Source organism: Anser brachyrhynchus (genome assembly GCF_964034855.1).
Source record: "Anser brachyrhynchus genome assembly, chromosome: 23".
Lineage (NCBI taxonomy): Eukaryota > Metazoa > Chordata > Aves > Anseriformes > Anatidae > Anser > Anser brachyrhynchus.
This window is the reverse complement of record NC_137716.1, coordinates 326196-344419: the sequence shown is the minus strand read 5'-3', so window position 1 is coordinate 344419 and position 18224 is coordinate 326196.

Below are 18224 nucleotides of genomic sequence, written 5' to 3'. Positions count from 1 at the left end.
CCAGAGAGTGCACTGTCAACACTGGGGATGCACTGCAGTGAGTCCAGAGAATGACCTGGCACTATATGGGGATGCAGTGCAGTGACTCGAAAGAGTGCACTGGCACGACTGCGGATGCACTGCAGTGAGTCCGGAGAGTGCCCTGACACCACAGGGGATGCAGTGCAGTTAGTCCAGAGAGTGCACTGGCACCACTGGGGATGCAGTGCAGTGAGTCCAGAGAGTGCACTGGCACCACTGGGGATGCAGTGCAGTGAGTCCAGAGAGTGCACTGGCACCACTGGGGATGCAATGCAGTGAGTCCAGAGAGTGCTCTGGCTCCACTGGGGATGCAGTGCAGTGAGTACAGAGAGTGCACTGGCACCACTGGGGATGCAGTGCAGTGAGTACAGAGAGTGCAATGGCAGCACAGGGGATGCACTGCAGTGATGCCAGAGAGTGCACTGGCACCACTGGTGATGCAGTGCAGTGAGTCCAGAGAGTGCATTGGCACCAGTGGGAATGCACTGCAGTGAGTCCAGAGAGTGCACTGGCACCACTGGGGATGCAGTGCAGTGAGTCCAGAGAGTGCACTGGCACCACTGGGGATGCAGTGCAGTGAGTCCAGAGAGTGCACTGGCACCACAGGGGATGCACTGCAGTGAGTCCAGAGAGTGCACTGGCACCACAGGGGATGCAGTGCAGTGATTCCAGAGAGTGCACTGGCACCAGTGGGGATGCAGTGCAGTGAGGTCAGAGAGTGCACTGGCACCAGTGGGGATGGAGTGCAGTGAGTCCAGAGAATTCACTGGCACCAGTGGGGATGCAGTGCAGTGACTCCAGAGAGTGCACTGGCAGCAGTGGGGATGCAGTGCAGTGAGTCCAGAGAGTGCACTGGCACCACTGGGGATGCAGTGCAGTGAGTCCAGAGAGTGCACTGGCACCACTGGGGATGCAGTGCAGTGAGTCCAGAGAGTGCACTGGCACCACTGGGGATGCAGTGCAGTGAGTCCAGAGAGTGCACTGGCACCACTGGGGATGCAGTGCAGTGAGTCCAGAGAGTGCACTGGCACCAGTGGGGATGCAGTGCAGTGAGTCCAAAGAGTGCACTGGCACCATTGGGGATGCACTGCAGTGACTGCAGAGACTGCACTGGCACCAGTGGGGATGCAGTGTAGTGAGTCCAGAGAGTGCAGTGGCACCATTGGGGATGCAGTGCTGTGAGTCCAGAGAGTGCACTGGCACCACTGGGGTTTTAGTGCAGTTAGTCCAGAGAGTGCCCTTGCACCACTGGGGATACACTGCAGTGTGTCCAGAGAGTGCACTGGCACCACTGGGGATGCAGTGCAGTGAGTCCAGAGAGTGCACTGTCAACACTGGGGATGCACTGCAGTGAGTCCAGAGAATGACCTGGCACTAATGGGGATGCAGTGCAGTGAGTCCAAAGAGTGCACTGGCACCACTGCGAATGCACTGCAGTGAGTCCGGAGAGTGCCCTGGCACCACAGGGGATGCAGTGCAGTTAGTCCAGAGAGTGCACTGGCACCACTGGGGATGCAGTGCAGTGAGTCCAGAGAGTGCACTGGCACCACTGGGGATGCAGTGCAGTGAGTCCAGAGAGTGCACTGGCACCAGTGGGTATGCAGTGCTGTGAGTACAGAGAGTGCACTGGCACCAGTGGGGATGCAGTGCAGTCAGTCCAGAGAGTGCAATGGCACCAGTGGGGATGCAAAGCAGTGACTCCAGAGAGTGCACTGGCACCACTGGGGATGCACTGCAGTGTCTCCAGAGAGTGCACTGGCACCACTGGGGCTGCAGTGCAGTGAGTCCAGAGAGTGCACTGGCATCACTGGAGATGCAGTTCAGTGAGTGCAGAGAGTGCACTGGCACCACTGGGGATGCAGTGCAGTGAGTGCAGAGAGTGCACTGGCACCACTGGGGATGCACTGCAGTGAGTCCAGAGAGTGCAGTGGCACCATTGGGGATGCAGTGCTGTGAGTCCAGAGAGTGCACTGGCACCACTGGGGTTTTAGTGCAGTTAGTCCAGAGAGTGCCCTTGCACCACTGGGGATACACTGCAGTGTGTCCAGAGAGTGCACTGGCACCACTGGGGATGCAGTGCAGTGAGTCCAGAGAGTGCACTGTCAACACTGGGGATGCACTGCAGTGAGTCCAGAGAATGACCTGGCACTAATGGGGATGCAGTGCAGTGAGTCCAAAGAGTGCACTGTCACCACTGCGAATGCACTGCAGTGAGTCCGGAGAGTGCCCTGGCACCACAGGGGATGCAGTGCAGTTAGTCCAGAGAGTGCACTGGCACCACTGGGGATGCAGTGCAGTGAGTCCAGTGAGTGCACTGGCACCTCTGGGGATGCACCCCGGTGACTCCAGAGAGTGCACTGGCACCAGTGGGGTTGGAGTGCAGTGACTCTAGAGAGTGCACTGGCACCAGTGGGGATGGAGTGCAGTGAGTCCAGAGAGTTCACTGGCAGCAGTGGGGATGCAGTGCAGTGACTCCAGAGAGTGCACTGGCAGCAGTGGGGATGCAGTGCAGTGAGTCCAGAGAGTGCACTGGCACCACTGGGGATGCAGTGCAGTGACTCCAGAGAGTGCACTGGCACCACTGGGGATGCAGTGCAGTGAGTCCAGAGAGTGCACTGGCACCACTAGGGATGCAGTGCAGTGACTCCAGAAAGTGCACTGGCACTACTGGGGATGCAGTGCAGTGAGTCCAGAGAGTGCACTGGCACCAGTGGGGATGCAGTGCAGTGAGTCCAGAGAGTGCACTGGCACCACTGGGGATGCACTGCAGTGACTACAGAGACTGCACTGGCACCAGTGGGGATGCAGTGCAGTCAGTCCAGAGAGTGCACTGGCACCAGTGGGGATGCAGTGCAGTGAGTCCAGAGAGTGCATTGGCACCAGTGGGGATGTAGTGCATTGAGTCCAGAGAGTGCACTGGCACCAGTGGGGATGCAGTGCAGTGAGTCCAGAGAGTGCACTGGCACCACTGGGGATGCAGTGCAGTGAGTCCAGAGAGTGCACTGGCACCAGTGGGGATGCAGTGCAGTGACTCCATAGAGTGCACTGGCACCAGTGGGGATGCAGTGCAGTGAGTCCAGAGAGTGCACTGGCACCACTGCGGATCAGTGCAGTGACTCTAGAGAGTGCACTGGCACCAGTGGGGTTGGAGTGCAGTGACTCTAGAGAGTGCACTGGCACCAGTGGGGATGCAGTGTAGTGAGTCCTGAGAGTGCACTGGCACCAGTGGGGATGCAGTGCAGTGAGTGCAGAGAGTGCACTGGCACCAGTGGGGATGCAGTGCAGTGAGTCCAGAGAGTGCACTGGCACCACTGGGGATGCAGTGCAGTGAGTCCACAGAGTGCACTGGCACCAGTGGGGATGCAGTGCAGTGAGTCCAGAGAGTGCACTGGCACCACTGGGGATGCAGTGCAGTGAGTCCTTATAGTGCACTGGCACCAGTGGGGATGCAGTGCAGTGAGTCCAGAGAGTGCACTGGCACCACTGGGGATGCACTGCAGTGACTCCAGAGAGTGCACTGGCACCAGTGGGGATGCCGTGCAGTGAGTCCAGAGAGTGCACTGGCACCAGTGGGGATGCAGTGCAGTGAGTCCAGAGAGTGCAGTGGTACCACTTCGGATCAGTGCAGTGACTCTAGAGAGTGCACTGGCACCAGTGGGGTTGGAGTGCAGTGACTCTAGAGAGTGCACTGGCACCAGTGGGGATGCAGTGCAGTGAGTCCAGAGAGTGCACTGGCACCACTAGGGAGGCAGTGCAGTGACTGCAGAAAGTGCACTGGCACTACTGGGGATGCAGTGCAGTGAGTCCACAGAGTGCACTGGCACCAGTGGGGATGCAGTGCAGTGAGTCCAGGCAGTTCACTGGCACCAGTGGGGATGCAGTGCAGTGACTCCAGAGAGTGCACTGACACCAGTGGGAATGCAGTGCAGTGAGTCCAGAGAGTGCACTGGCACCAGTGGGGATGCAGTGCAGTGTCTCCAGAGAGTGTACTGGCGCCACTGGGGATGCAGTGCAGTGACTCCAGAGAGTGCACTGGCACCACTGGGGATGCACTGCAGTGAGTCCAAAGAGTGCTCTTGCTCCACTGGGGGTGCAGTGCAGTGAGTACAGAGAGTGCACTGGCACCACTGGGGATGCAGTGCAGTGAGTACAGAGAGTGCAATGGCAGCACAGGGGATGCACTGCAGTGATTCCAGAGAGTGCACTGGCACCACTGGTGATGCAGTGCAGTGAGTCCAGAGAGTGCATTGGTACCACTGGGAATGCACTGCAGTGAGTCCAGAGAGTGCACTGGCACCAGTGGGGATGCAGTGCAGTGAGTCCAGAGAGTGCACTGGCACCACTGGGGATGCAATGCAGTGAGTCCAGAGAGTGCTCTGGCTCCACTGGGGATGCAGTGCAGTGAGTACAGAGAGTGCACTGGCACCAGTGGGGATGCAGTGCAGTGAGTACAGAGAGTGCAATGGCAGCACAGGGGATGCAGTGCAGTGATTCCAGAGAGTGCACTGGCACCACTGGTGATGCAGTGCAGTGAGTCCAGAGAGTGCATTGGTACCACTGGGAATGTACTGCAGTGAGTCCAGAGAGTGCACTGGCACCACTGGGGATGCACTGCAGTGAGTCCAGAGAGTGCACTGGCACCACTGGGGATGCACTGAAGTGAGTCCAGAGAGTGCACTGGCACCACAGGGGATGCAGTGCAGTGAGTCCAGAGAGTGCACTGGCACCAGTGGGGATGCAGTGCAGTAAGTCCAGAGAGTGCACTGGCACCACAGGGGATGCAGTGTAGTGAGTCCAGAGAGTGCACTGGCACCACTGGGGATGCAGTGCAGTGAGTCCAGAGAGTGCACTGGCACCAGTGGGGATGGAGTGCAGTGAGTCCAGAGAGTTCACTGGCACCAGTGGGGATGCAGTGCAGTGACTCCAGAGAGTGCAATGGCAGTAGTGGGGATGCAGTGCAGTGAGTCCAGAGAGTGCACTGGCACCACTGGGGATGCAGTGCAGTGAGTCCAGAGAGTGCACTGGCACCACTGGGGATGCAGTGCAGTGAGTCCAGAGAGTGCACTGGCACCACTAGGGATGCAGTGCAGTGACTCCAGAAAGTGCACTGGCACTACTGGGGATGCAGTGCAGTGAGTCCAGAGAGTGCACTGGCACCAGTGGGGATGCAGTGCAGTGAGTCCAGAGAGTGCACTGGCACCACCGGGGATGCACTGCAGTGAGTCCAGAGACTGCACTGGCACCAGTGGGGATGCAGTGTAGTGAGTCCAGAGAGTGCACTGGCACCAGTGGGGTTGCAGTGCAGTGAGTCCAGAGAGTGCACTGGCACCAGTAGGGATGCAGTGCAGTGACTCCAGAGAGTGCATTGACACCAGTGGGTATGCAGTGCAGTGAGTCCAGAGAGTGCACTGGCACCACTGGGGATGCACTGCAGTGACTCCAGAGAGTGCACTGGCACCAGTGGGGATGCCGTGCAGTGAGTCCAGAGAGTGCACTGGCACCAGTGGGGATGCAGTGCAGTGAGTCCAGAGAGTGCACTGGCACCACTTCGGATCAGTGCAGTGACTCTAGAGAGTGCACTGGCACCAGTGGGGTTGGAGTGTAGTGACTCTAGAGAGTGCACTGGCACCAGTGGGGATGCAGTGCAGTGAGTCCAGAGAGTGCACTGGCACCACTAGGGATGCAGTGCAGTGAGTCCAGGCAGCTCACTGGCACCAGTGGGGATGCAGTGCAGTGACCCCAGAGAGTGCACTGGCACCACCGGGGATGCAGTGTAGTGAGTCCAGAGAGTGCACTGGCACCAGTGGGGTTGCAGTGCAGTGAGTCCAGAGAGTGCACTGGCACCAGTGGGGATGCACTGCAGTGAGTCCAGAGAGTGCACTGGCACCACTGGGGATGCAGTGCAGTGACTCCAAAGAGTGCACTGGCACCAGTGGGGATGCAGTGCAGTGAGTCCAAAGAGTGCACTGGCACCATTGGGGATGCACTGCAGTGACTGCAGAGACTGCACTGGCACCAGTGGGGATGCAGTGTAGTGAGTCCAGAGAGTGCAGTGGCACCATTGGGGATGCAGTGCTGTGAGTCCAGAGAGTGCACTGGCACCACTGGGGTTTTAGTGCAGTTAGTCCAGAGAGTGCCCTTGCACCACTGGGAATACACTGCAGTGTGTCCAGAGAGTGCACTGGCACCACTGGGGATGCAGTGCAGTGAGTCCAGAGAGTGCACTGTCAACACTGGGGATGCACTGCAGTGAGTCCAGAGAATGACCTGGCACTAATGGGGATGCAGTGCAGTGAGTCCAAAGAGTGCACTGGCACCACTGCGAATGCACTGCAGTGAGTCCGGAGAGTGCCCTGGCACCACAGGGGATGCAGTGCAGTTAGTCCAGAGAGTGCACTGGCACCACTGGGGATGCAGTGCAGTGAGTCCAGAGAGTGCACTGGCACCACTGGGGATGCAGTGCAGTGAGTCCAGAGAGTGCACTGGCACCAGTGGGTATGCAGTGCTGTGAGTACAGAGAGTGCACTGGCACCAGTGGGGATGCAGTGCAGTCAGTCCAGAGAGTGCAATGGCACCAGTGGGGATGCAAAGCAGTGACTCCAGAGAGTGCACTGGCACCACTGGGGATGCACTGCAGTGTCTCCAGAGAGTGCACTGGCACCACTGGGGCTGCAGTGCAGTGAGTCCAGAGAGTGCACTGGCATCACTGGAGATGCAGTTCAGTGAGTGCAGAGAGTGCACTGGCACCACTGGGGATGCAGTGCAGTGAGTGCAGAGAGTGCACTGGCACCACTGGGGATGCACTGCAGTGAGTCCAGAGAGTGCAGTGGCACCATTGGGGATGCAGTGCTGTGAGTCCAGAGAGTGCACTGGCACCACTGGGGTTTTAGTGCAGTTAGTCCAGAGAGTGCCCTTGCACCACTGGGGATACACTGCAGTGTGTCCAGAGAGTGCACTGGCACCACTGGGGATGCAGTGCAGTGAGTCCAGAGAGTGCACTGTCAACACTGGGGATGCACTGCAGTGAGTCCAGAGAATGACCTGGCACTAATGGGGATGCAGTGCAGTGAGTCCAAAGAGTGCACTGGCACCACTGCGAATGCACTGCAGTGAGTCCGGAGAGTGCCCTGGCACCACAGGGGATGCAGTGCAGTTAGTCCAGAGAGTGCACTGGCACCACTGGGGATGCAGTGCAGTGAGTCCAGTGAGTGCACTGGCACCACTGGGGATGCAGTGCAGTGAGTCCAGAGAGTGCACTGGCACCACTGGGGATGCAATGCAGTGAGTCCAGAGAGTGCTCTGGCTCCACTGGGGATGCAGTGCAGTGAGTCCAGAGAGTGCACTGGCACCACTGGGGATGCAGTGCAGTGAGTACAGAGAGTGCACTGGCACCACTGGGGATGCACTGCAGTGATTCCAGAGAGTGCACTGGCACCACTGGTGATGCAGTGCAGTGAGTCCAGAGAGTGCATTGATACCACTGGGAATGCACTGCAGTGAGTCCAGAGAGTGCACTGGCACCACTGGGGATGCAGTGCAATGAGTCCAGAGAGTGCACTGGCACCACTGGGGATGCAGTGCAGTGAGTCCAGAGAGTGCACTGGCACCACAGGGGATGCACTGCAGTGAGTCCAGAGAGTGCACTGGCACCACTGGGGATGCAGTGCAGTGAGTCCAGAGAGTGCACTGGCACCACTGGGGATGCACTGCAGTGAGTCCAGAGAGTGCACTGGCACCAGTGGGGATGGAGTGCAGTGAGTCCAGAGAGTTCACTGGCACCAGTGGGGATGCAGTGCAGTGACTCCAGAGAGTGCACTGGCAGCAGTGGGGATGCAGTGCAGTGAGTCCAGAGAGTGCACTGGCACCACTGGGGATGCAGTGCAGTGACTCCAGAGAGTGCACTGGCACCACTGGGGATGCAGTGCAGTGAGTCCAGAGAGTGCACTGGCACCACTAGGGATGCAGTGCAGTGACTCCAGAAAGTGCACTGGCACTACTGGGGATGCAGTGCAGTGAGTCCAGAGAGTGCACTGGCACCAGTGGGGATGCAGTGCAGTGAGTCCAGAGAGTGCACTGGCACCACTGGGGATGCACTGCAGTGACTACAGAGACTGCACTGGCACCAGTGAGGATGCAGTGCAGTCAGTCCAGAGAGTGCACTGGCACCAGTGGGGATGCAGTGCAGTGAGTCCAGAGAGTGCATTGGCACCAGTGGGGATGTAGTGCATTGAGTCCAGAGAGTGCACTGGCACCAGTGGGGATGCAGTGCAGTGACTCCAGAGAGTGCACTGGCACCACTGGGGATGCAGTGCAGTGAGTCCAGAGAGTGCACTGGCACCAGTGGGGATGCAGTGCAGTGACTCCATAGAGTGCACTGGCACCAGTGGGGATGCAGTGCAGTGAGTCCAGAGAGTGCACTGGCACCACTGCGGATCAGTGCAGTGACTCTAGAGAGTGCACTGGCACCAGTGGGGTTGGAGTGCAGTGACTCTAGAGAGTGCACTGGCACCAGTGGGGATGCAGTGTAGTGAGTCCTGAGAGTGCACTGGCACCAGTGGGGATGCAGTGCAGTGAGTGCAGAGAGTGCACTGGCACCAGTGGGGATGCAGTGCAGTGAGTCCAGAGAGTGCACTGGCACCACTGGGGATGCAGTGCAGTGAGTCCTTATAGTGCACTGGCACCAGTGGGGATGCAGTGCAGTGAGTCCAGAGAGTGCACTGGCACCACTGGGGATGCAGTGCAGTGAGTCCTTATAGTGCACTGGCACCAGTGGGGATGCAGTGCAGTGAGTCCAGAGAGTGCACTGGCACCACTGGGGATGCACTGCAGTGACTCCAGAGAGTGCACTGGCACCAGTAGGGATGCCGTGCAGTGAGTCCAGAGAGTGCACTGGCACCAGTGGGGATGCAGTGCAGTGAGTCCAGAGAGTGCAGTGGTACCACTTCGGATCAGTGCAGTGACTCTAGAGAGTGCACTTGCACCAGTGGGGTTGGAGTGCAGTGACTCTAGAGAGTGCACTGGCACCACTGGGGATGCAGTGCAGTGAGTCTAGAGAGTGCACTGGCACCACTAGGGAGGCAGTGCAGTGACTGCAGAAAGTGCACTGGCACTACTGGGGATGCAGTGCAGTGAGTCCACAGAGTGCACTGGCACCAGTGGGGATGCAGTGCAGTGAGTCCAGGCAGTTCACTGGCACCAGTGGGGATGCAGTGCAGTGACTCCAGAGAGTGCACTGAAACCAGTGGGAATGCAGTGCAGTGAGTCCAGAGAGTGCACTGGCACCAGTGGGGATGCAGTGCAGTGTCTCCAGAGAGTGTACTGGCGCCACTGGGGATGCAGTGCAGTGACTCCAGAGAGTGCACTGGCACCACTGGGGATGCACTGCAGTGAGTCCAGAGAGTGCTCTTGCTCCACTGGGGATGCAGTGCAGTGAGTACAGAGAGTGCACTGGCACCACTGGGGATGCAGTGCAGTGAGTACAGAGAGTGCAATGGCAGCACAGGGGATGCACTGCAGTGATTCCAGAGAGTGCACTGGCACCACTGGTGATGCAGTGCAGTGAGTCCAGAGAGTGCATTGGTACCACTGGGAATGTACTGCAGTGAGTCCAGAGAGTGCACTGGCACCACTGGGGATGCAGTGCAATGAGTCCAGAGAGTGCACTGGCACCACTGGGGATGCACTGCAGTGAGTCCAGAGAGTGCACTGGCACCACTGGGGATGCACTGAAGTGAGTCCAGAGAGTGCACTGGCACCACAGGGGATGCAGTGCAGTGAGTCCAGAGAGTGCACTGGCACCAGTGGGGATGCAGTGCAGTAAGTCCAGAGAGTGCACTGGCACCACAGGGGATGCAGTGCAGTGAGTGCAGAGAGTGCACTGGCACCACTGGGGATGCAGTGCAGTGAGTCCAGAGAGTGCACTGGCACCACTGGGGATGGAGTGCAGTGAGTCCAGAGAGTTCACTGGCACCAGTGGGGATGCAGTGCAGTGACTCCAGAGAGTGCAATGGCAGTAGTGGGGATGCAGTGCAGTGAGTCCAGAGAGTGCACTGGCACCACTGGGGATGCAGTGCAGTGAGTCCAGAGAGTGCACTGGCACCACTGGGGATGCAGTGCAGTGAGTCCAGAGAGTGCACTGGCACCACTAGGGATGCAGTGCAGTGACTCCAGAAAGTGCACTGGCACTACTGGGGATGCAGTGCAGTGAGTCCAGAGAGTGCACTGGCACCAGTGGGGATGCAGTGCAGTGAGTCCAGAGAGTGCACTGGCACCACCGGGGATGCACTGCAGTGAGTCCAGAGACTGCACAGGCACCAGTGGGGATGCAGTGTAGTGAGTCCAGAGAGTGCACTGGCACCAGTGGGGTTGCAGTGCAGTGAGTCCAGAGAGTGCACTGGCACCAGTGGGGATGCAGTGCAGTGAGTGCAGAGAGTGCACTGGCACCAGTGGGGATGCAGTGCAGTGAGTCCTTATAGTGCACTGGCACCAGTGGGGATGCAGTGCAGTGAGTCCAGAGAGTGCACTGGCACCAGTAGGGATGCAGTGCAGTGACTCCAGAGAGTGCATTGACACCAGTGGGTATGCAGTGCAGTGAGTCCAGAGAGTGCGCTGGCACCACTGGGGATGCACTGCAGTGACTCCAGAGAGTGCACTGGCACCAGTGGGGATGCAGTGCAGTGAGTCCAGAGAGTGCACTGGCACCACTTCGGATCAGTGCAGTGACTCTAGAGAGTGCACTGGCACCAGTGGGTTTGGAGTGTAGTGACTCTAGAGAGTGCACTGGCACCAGTGGGGATGCAGTGCAGTGAGTCCAGAGAGTGCACTGGCACCACTAGGGAGGCAGTGCAGTGACTGCAGAAAGTGCACTGGCACTACTGGGGATGCAGTGCAGTGAGTCCAGAGAGTGCACTGGCACCACTAGGGATGCAGTGCAGTGAGTCCAGGCAGTTCACTGGCACCAGTGGGGATGCAGTGCAGTGACCCCAGAGAGTGCACTGGCACCACCGGGGATGCAGTGTAGTGAGTCCAGAGAGTGCACTGGCACCAGTGGGGTTGCAGTGCAGTGAGTCCAGAGAGTGCACTGGCACCAGTGGGGATGCACTGCAGTGAGTCCAGAGAGTGCACTGGCACCACTGGGGATGCAGTGCAGTGACTCCAAAGAGTGTACTGGCACCAGTGGGGATGCAGTGCAGTGACTCCAGAGAGTGCACTGGCACCACTAGGGATGCAGTGCAGTGACTCCAGAAAGTGCACTGGCACTACTGGGGATGCAGTGCAGTGAGTCCAGAGAGTGCACTGGCACCAGTGGGGATGCAGTGCAGTGACTCCAGAGAGTGCACTGGCACCAGTGGGGATGCAGTGCAGTGAGTCCTGAGAGTGCACTGGCACCAGAGGGGATGCAGTGTAGTGAGTCCAGAGAGTGCACTGGCACCGGTGGGGTTGCAGTGCAGTGAGTCCAGAGAGTGCACTGGCACCAGTGGGGATGCAGTGCAGTGAGTCCAGAGAGTGCACTGGTACCAGTGGGGATGCAGTGCAGTGAGTCCAGAGAGTGCACTGGCACCACTGCGGATCAGTGCAGTGACTCTAGAGAGTGCACTGGCACCAGTGGGGTTGGAGTGCAGTGACTCTAGAGATTCACTGGCACCAGAGGAGATGCAGTGTAGTGAGTCCTGAGAGTGCACTGGCACCAGTGGGGATGCAGTGCAGTGAGTGCAGAGAGTGCACTGGCACCAGTGGGGATGCAGTGCAGTGAGTCCAGAGAGTGCACTGGCACCACTGGGGATGCAGTGCAGTGAGTCCTTATAGTGCACTGGCACCAGTGGGGATGCAGTGCAGTGAGTCCAGAGAGTGCACTGGCACCAGTAGGGATGCAGTGCAGTGACTCCAGAGAGTGCATTGACACCAGTGGGTATGCAGTGCAGTGAGTCCAGAGAGTGCACTGGCACCACTGGGGATGCACTGCAGTGACTCCAGAGAGTGCACTGGCACCAGTGGGGATGCCGTGCAGTGATTCCAGAGAGTGCACTGGCACCAGTGGGGATGCAGTGCAGTGAGTCCAGAGAGTGCACTTGCACCACTTCGGATCAGTGCAGTGACTCTAGAGAGTGCACTGGCACCAGTGGGGTTGGAGTGTAGTGACTCTAGAGAGTGCACTGGCACCAGAGGGGATGCAGTGCAGTGAGTCCAGAGAGTGCACTGGCACCACTAGGGAGGCAGTGCAGTGACTGCAGAAAGTGCACTGGCACTACTGGGGAAGCAGTGCAGTGAGTCCAGAGAGTGCACTGGCACCAGTGGGGATGCAGTGCAGTGAGTCCAGGCAGTTCACTGGCACCAGTGGGGATGCAGTGCAGTGAGTCTAGAGAGTGCACTGGCACCAGTGGGAATGCAGTGCAGTGACTCCAGAGAGTGCACTGGCACCAGAGGGGATGCAGTGCAGTGTCTCCAGAGAGTGTACTGGCGCCACTGGGGATGCAGTGCAGTGACTCCAGAGAGTGCACTGGCACCAGTGGGGATGCAGTGCAGTGAGTCCAGAGAGTGCACTGGCACCAGTGGTGATGCACTGCAGTGAGTCCAGACAGTGCACTGGCACCAGTGGGGATGCAGTGCAGTGACTGCAGAGAGTGCACGGGCACCAGTGGGGATGCACTGCAGTGACTCCAGAGAGTGCATTGGGACCAGTGGGGATGCAGTGCAGTGACTCCAGAGACTGCACTGGCACCAGTGGGGATGCAGTGCAGTGACTCCAGAGAGTGCACTGGCAGCAGTGGGGATGCACTGCAGTGAGTCCAGAGAGTGCACTGGCACCAGTGGGGATGCAGTGCAGTGAGTCCAGAGAGTGCACTGGCACCAGTGGAGATGCAGTGCAGTGAGTCCAGAGAGTGCACTGGCACCAGTGGGGATGCAGTGTAGTGAGTCCAGAGAATGCACGGGAACCAGTGGGGATGCAGTGCAGTGAGTCCAGAGAGTGCATTGGCAGCAGTGGGGATGCAGTGCAGTGAGTCCAGAGAGTGCACTGGCACCAGTGGGGATGCAGTGCAGTGACTCCAGAGAGTGCACTGGCACCACTGGGGATGCACTGCAGTGAGTCCAGAGAGTGCACTGGTACCAGTGGGGATGCAGTGTAGTGACTCTAGAGAGTGCACTGGCACCAGTGGGGTTGGAGTGCAGTGACTCTAGAGAGTGCACTGGCACCACTGGGGATGCAGTGCAGTGAGTCCAGAGAGTGCACTGGCACCAGAGGTGATGCAGTGCAGTGAGTCCAGAGAGTGCACTGGCACCAGTGGGCATGCAGTGCAGTGAGTCCAGAGAGTGCACTGGCACCAGTGGGGATGCAGTGCAGTGACTCCAGAGAGTGCACTGGCACCAGTGGGGATGCACTGCAGTGAGTCCAGAGAGTGCACTGGCACCAGTGGGCATGCAGTGCAGTGAGTCCTTAGAGTGCACTGGCACCAGTGGGGATGCAGTGCAGTGAGTCCAGAGAGTGCACTGGCACCAGTGGGGATGCAGTGCAGTGAGTCCAGAGAGTGCACTGGCACCAGTGGGGATGCAGTGCAGTGAGTCCAGAGAGTGCACTGACACCACTGCGGATCAGTGCAGTGACTCCATAGAGTGCACTGGCACCATTGGGTTTGGAGTGCAGTGACTCTAGAGAGTGCACTGGCACCAGTGGGGATTCAGTGCAGTGAGTCCAGAGAGTGCACTGGCACCAGTGGGAATGCAGTGCAGTGAGTCCAGAGAGTGCAGTGTCACCAGTGGGGATGCAGTGCAGTGAGTCCAGAGAGTGCACTGGCACCAGTGGGGATGCAGTGCAGTGAGTCCTTAGAGTGCACTGGGACCAGTGGGGATGCAGTGCAGTGACTCTAGAGAGTGCAGTGGCACCACTGGGGATGCAGTGCAGTGAGTCCAGAGAGTGCACTGGCACCACTGGGGATGCAGTGCAGTGAGTCCAGAGAGTTCACTGGCACCACTAGGGATGCAGTGCAGTGAATCCAGAAAGTGCACTGGCACTAGTGGGGATGCAGTGCAGTGAGTCCAGAGAGTGCACTGGCACCACTGGGGATGCAGTGAAGTGAGTCCAGAGAGTGCATTGGCACCACTGGGGATGCAGTGCAGTGTAGTGAGTCCTTAGAGTGCACTGGCACCACTGGGGATGCAGTGCAGTGACTCCAGAGAGTGCACTGGCACCAGTGGGGATGCAGTGCAGTGAGTCCAGAGAGTGCACTGGCACCACCGGGGATTCAGTGCAGTGAGTCCAGAGAGTTCACTGGCACGACTAGGGATGCAGTGCAGTGACTCCAGAAAGTGCACTGGCACTACTGGGGATGCAGTGCAGTGAGTCCAGAGAGTGCACTGGCACCATTGGGGATGCAGTGCTGTGAGTCCAGAGAGTGCACTGGCACCACTGGGGATGCAGTGCAGTGAGTCCAGAGAGTTCACTGGCACCAGTGGGGATGCACTGCAGTGAGTCCAGAGAGTGCACTGGCACCAGTGGGGATGCAGTGTAGTGAGTCCAGAGAGTGCACTGGCACCAGTGGAGATGCAGTGCAGTGAGTCCAGAGAGTGCACTGGCACCAGTGGGGATGCAGTGTAGTGAGTCCAGAGAGTGCACTGGCACCACTGGGGATGCGGTGCAGTGACTCCAGAAAGTGCACTGGCACTACTGGGGATGCAGTGCAGTGAGTCCACAGAGTGCACTGGCAGCAGTGGAGATGCAGTGCAGTGAGTCCAGAGAGTGCACTGGCACCAGTGGGGATGCAGTGTAGTGAGTCCAGAGAGTGCACTGGCATCACTGGGGATGCAGTGCAGTGAGTCCAGAGAGTGCACTGGCACCAGTTGGGTTGCAGTTCAGTGACTCCAGAGAGTGCACTGGCACCACTGGGGATGCAGTGCAGTGAGTCCAGAGAGTGCAGTGGCACCAGTGGGGATGCAGTGCAGTGACTCCAGAGAGTGCACTGGCACCAGTGGGGATGCAGTGCAGTGAGTCCAGAGAGTGCACTGGTACCAGTGGGGATGCAGTGCAGTGAGTCCAGAGAGTGCGCTGGCACCACTGCGGATCAGTGCAGTGACTCTAGAGAGTGCACTGGCACCAGTGGGGATGGAGTGCAGTGACTCTAGGGAGTGCACTGGCACCAGTGGGGATGCGGTGTAGTGAGTCGTGAGAGTGCACTGGCACCAGTGGGGATGCAGTGTAGTGAGTCCTTATAGTGCACTGGCACCAGTGGGGATGCAGTGCAGTGAGTCCAGAGAGTGCACTGGCACTACTGGGGATGCAATGCAGTGAGTCCAGAGAGTGCACTGGCTCCAATAGGGATGCAGCACAGTGAGTCCAGAGAGTGCACTGGCACCACTGGGGATGCAGTGCAGTGAGTCCTGAGAGTGCAATGGCACCACAAGGGATGCACTGCAGTGAGTCCAGAGAGTGCACTGGCACTTCTGGGGATGCAGTGCAGTGAATGCAGAGAGTGCACTAGCACAACAGGTGATGCACTGCAGTGACTCCAGAAAGTGCACTGGCACCACTGGGGATGCACTGCAGTGAGTCCAGAGAGTGCACTGGCACCACTGGGGATGAACTGCAGTTAGTCCAGAGAGTGCACTGGCACCACTGGGGATGCAGTGCAGTGAGTCCAGAGAGTGCACTGGCACCACTCGGGATGCACTGCAGTGAGTCCACAGAGTGCAGTGGCACCACTGGGGATGCAGTGCAGTGAATGCAGAGAGTGCACTAGCACAACAGGGGATGCACTGCAGTGACTCCAGAAAGTGCACTGGCACCACTGGGGATGCACTGCATTGACTCCAGAGAGTGCACTGGCACCACTGGTGATGCAGTGCAGTGAGTCCAGAGAGTGCAGTGGCACCACTGGGGATGCAGTGCAGTGAGTCCAGAGAGTGCACTGGCACCACTGGGGATGGACTGCAGTGAGTCCAGAGACTTCACAGGCACCACTGGGGATGCAGTACAGTGAGTCCAGAGAGTGCACTGGCACCACTGGGGATTCAGTTCAGTGAGTCCAGAGAGTGAACTGGCACAACCGGGGATTCACTGCAGTGAGTCCAGAGAGTGCACTGGCACCTAAGGGGCTGCACTGCAGTGAGTCCAGAGAGTGCACTGGCACCACTGGGATGCAGTGCAGTGAGAGCACAGAGTGCACTGGCACCACAGGGGATACACTGCAGTGAGTCCAGAGAGTGCACTGGCACCACTGAGGATGCAGCACAGTGAGTCCAGAGAGTGCACTGGCACCACTGGGGATGCAGCGCAGTGACTACAGAGAGTGCACTGGCACCACTGGGGATGCAGTTCAGTGAGTCCAGAGAGTGCACTGGCACCACTGGAGATGCAGTGCAGTGAGTCCAGAGAGTGCACTGGCACGACCGGAGATTCACTGCAGTGAGTCCAGAGAGTGCACTGACACAACTGGGGATGCACTGCAGTGAGTCCAGAGAGCGCACTGGCACCACTGGGGATGCAATGCTGTGAGTCCAGAGAGTGCACTGGCACCAATGGGATGCAGTGCAGTGAGTCCACAGAGTGCACTGGCACCACAGGGGATACACTGCAGTGAGTCCAGAGAGTGCACTGGCACCACTAGGGATGCAGCACAGTGAGTCCAGAGAGTGAACTGTCACCACTTGGGACGCAGCGCAGTGACTCCAGAGAGTGCGCTGGCACCACTGTGGATGCACTGCAGTGACTCCAGAAAGTGCACTGGCACCACTGGGGATGCAGTGCAGTGAGTCCAGAGAGTGTACTGGCACCACTGGTGATGCAGTGCAGTGAGTCCAGAGAGTACACTGGCACCAATGGGGATGCACTGCAGTGAGTCCAGAGAGTGCACTGGCACCACTGGGGATGCACTGCACTGAGTCCAGAGAGTGCACTGACACCACTGGGGATGCAGTGCAGTGACTCCAGATAGTGCACTGGCACCATTGGGGATGCACCCCGGTGAGTCCAGAGAGTGCACTGGCACCACTGGGGATGCAGTGCAGTGAGTCCAGAGACTGCACTGGCACCACTGGGGTATTAGTGCAGTGAGTCCAGAGAGTGCACTGGCACCAATGGGGATGCAGTGCTGTGAGTCCAGAGAGTGCCCTGGCACCACTGGGGATGCAGTGAGTCCAGAGAGTGCACTGGCACCACTGGGGATGCACTGCAGTGAGTCCAGAGAGTGCACTGGCACCACTAGGGATGCAGCACAGTGAGTCCAGAGAGTGAACTGTCACCACTGGGGACGTAGCGCAGTGACTCCAGAGAGTGCGCTGGCACCACTGTGGATGCACTGCAGTGACTCCAGAAAGTGCACTGGCACCACTGGGGATGCAGTGCAGTGAGTCCAGAGAGTGTACTGGCACCAATGGTGATGCAGTGCAGTGAGTCCAGAGAGTACACTGGCACCACTGGGGATGCAGTGCAGTGAGTCCAGAGAGTGCACTGGCACCACTGGGGATGCACTGCACTGAGTCCAGAGAGTGCACTGACACCACTGGGGATGCAGTGCAGTGACTCCAGAGAGTGCACTGGCACCACTGGGGATGCACCCCGGTGAGTCCAGAGAGTGCACTGGCACCACTGGGGATGCAGTGCAGTGAGTCCAGAGACTGCACTGGCACCACTGGGGTATTAGTGCAGTGAGTTCAGAGAGTGCACTGGCACCAATGGGGATGCAGTGCTGTGAGTCCAGAGAGTGCCCTGGCACCACTGGGGATGCAGTGAGTCCAGAGAGTGCACTGGCACGACTGGGGATGCACTGCAGTGAGTCCAGAGAGTTCTCTGGCACCACTGGGGATGCACTGCAGTGAGTCCAGAGAGAGCACCGGCTCCAATGGCGATACACTGCAGTGAGTCCAGACAGTGCACTGGCACCACTGGGGATGCAGTGCAGTGAGTCCAGACAGTGCACTGGCACCACTGGGGATGCAGTGCAGTGAGTCCAGAGAGTGCACTGGCACCACTGGGGATGCAGTGCAGTGAGTCCTGAGAGTGCAAAGGCACCACTGGGGATGCAGTGCAGTGAGTCCAGAGAGTGCACTGGCACCACTGGGGATGCAGTGCAGTGAGTCCAGAGAGTGCACTGGCACCACTGGGGCTGCACTGCAGTGAGTCCAGAGAGTGCACTGGCACCACTGGGGATGCAGTGCAGGTAGTCCAGAGAGTGCACTGGCACCACTGGGGATGCAGTGCAGTGAGTGCAGAGAGT